The 1,926-nt window shown below is 39.4% G+C and overlaps 1 protein-coding gene across 1 annotated transcript in view; it reads left to right on the forward strand.

Moving 5' to 3' along the window:
- CWC22 (CWC22 spliceosome associated protein homolog) overlaps positions 1 to 1,926 on the forward strand; it is a 121,952-nt gene that overhangs the window by 53,792 nt on the left and 66,234 nt on the right. The gene's annotated exons all lie outside the window — the stretch shown is intronic.

Genomic DNA, 1,926 nt, shown 5'->3' on the forward strand with positions numbered 1-1,926 from the left:
GGGGGGGGGTAAGGTAAAAAATAAAAGCGATCTCACAGTACAATATGTAAGTGCTAATCATAAGGCCTTTATTGCACATGCCTTCAATTGCATCAAATGATATAAAAGGAAAAGTCATTGTTGGGTTCTACATCAGAGCAGCTTTCACATCAGTGGTAAGGTGGATGTGTGTTGAATCTTGGGTAGGCAAATAGAAAAAGGATAAATTTCAGGTTGAGGGCAGGAGTAAGGCAAAAATTCATAAATGAGAAACAGTAGGTTCTTTTCAGAAGAGTAAATAAGCAGCCCAGCTATTTGTGTGGTAGGGCACGCTAAAGAAAACACTCTTTCGCCTGTCATGTAACATAATGTGGTGGGTGGAGTCTTGACTTTGCCACACCTTAGCTGGGTAGACACCAGTGTGCAAGTTGTAAAACTAGGATATCTCTTATCTCACAGTTGTTGATATAAAAAACTTAGGGACTCTAAAATGCTTGCCCCAACATAGTGCTCAAAGGATGGCAGCTTCTAGACAAACATTAACAAAGACAGGTTGAACTTGAAATTTAAGGAAACCAGATAGAGTAACAGGCTGGGAATTTACATTTATCCTATAGGCTAGAGGAGTCATTGAACTTCAAAGTACAAAAGGAGTAACAGGATGGAAATAATGCTTGATTATTGAACTCAGAATCGAGGTAGACAGGTGGTCACTGCACTATTCTTTTGGCTTTTCTGAATAGCTAACATTTTTCAAAGTGTGAATTTTTACTTTTTAAGCTTTATTTTGTTTTCCCCTTTGAGGACTTAGGCTCAATTGAAAACAGGTCCTGTTTGCTCTTTACTATCTCCTTGGAACAGTACTTGGCACACAGTAGGATGATGAATAAACTACGTCCGGCCACAACATACAGAGGGCCAGAACTATGGGGGTGGTGACATTTTGGGTGGGAAGAGAGGGACATATGCCAAAGATTTCCAAAAACAATACTGATAGAATTTGGTGATCTGGGGAGAGGGGACCAGGTTTGAAAATTCAAAAATGATGGGAGATCTGTGGAACTGATTGCAGTTAAGTGAGAAAAGATGCAGATGCAGCTCTGAGGAAAAATAAATTATATTTTGGATACATGAAATTATGAGCAGGCCAATGTAGTGCAGAACCAAAACTTAGCTAAAGTCTTAGAGCAAGAAGGGACTACTGAGGTTAGCAAAGTAAATGAGTTTTCTCAAGAAAGATGACAGAGGACTTCTCTTCCCACTATTATGAGCAGAAAGTAAGAGTGATGAGGTTGGTGTAGCAAATAGTGTCATTTCAAGATTAAATAATAGCTTTTGAGGTCTAGAGTTATAAACTACCTACTCAAAAGCTAATTCGCCCAAAGGGATCATTATGTTTGAACTTTTAATAAAATAACTTTGGACTGTTATAGACTTTAAAATGAATCATTGTCAACATTTAAAAATCAGAAGCTATAAAAAAATCCTAAATCTTTAATTCTCTTGAGAATCAGGCAGATTTGTCAATCTTTGGACTTCTTTATAAAATTTTTTAACGTTTATTTTTGAGAGGGAGAATGAGAGAGAGAGAGAGAGAGAGAGAGAGAGAGAGAGAGAGAGAGAGAGAGAGAGAGAAAGAGAGAGGAGGGGCAGAGAAAGAGAGGGAGACACAGAATTCAAAGCAGGCTCCACTTTGAGCCTGTGTCAGCATAGAGCTTGACATGGGGCTCGAACTCACAAACTGTGAGATCATGACCTGAGTTAAGTCCAAGGTTTAACTGACTGAGCCACCCAGGAGCCCCTGGACTTCTTTTTTAAAAGCACAAGAACAGAGTAACCATTGCTTCCTTTCAGGGGCTCTACTCCCTGGTCTAGTGATACTACGTCAGCGTCAGTGGCAAAATAACAATAAAGACAATAACCCTGAGCACTTAGGTCTAGGCCCTG

This window comes from Suricata suricatta, chromosome 3 (assembly GCF_006229205.1).
Source record: "Suricata suricatta isolate VVHF042 chromosome 3, meerkat_22Aug2017_6uvM2_HiC, whole genome shotgun sequence".
NCBI lineage: Eukaryota > Metazoa > Chordata > Mammalia > Carnivora > Herpestidae > Suricata > Suricata suricatta.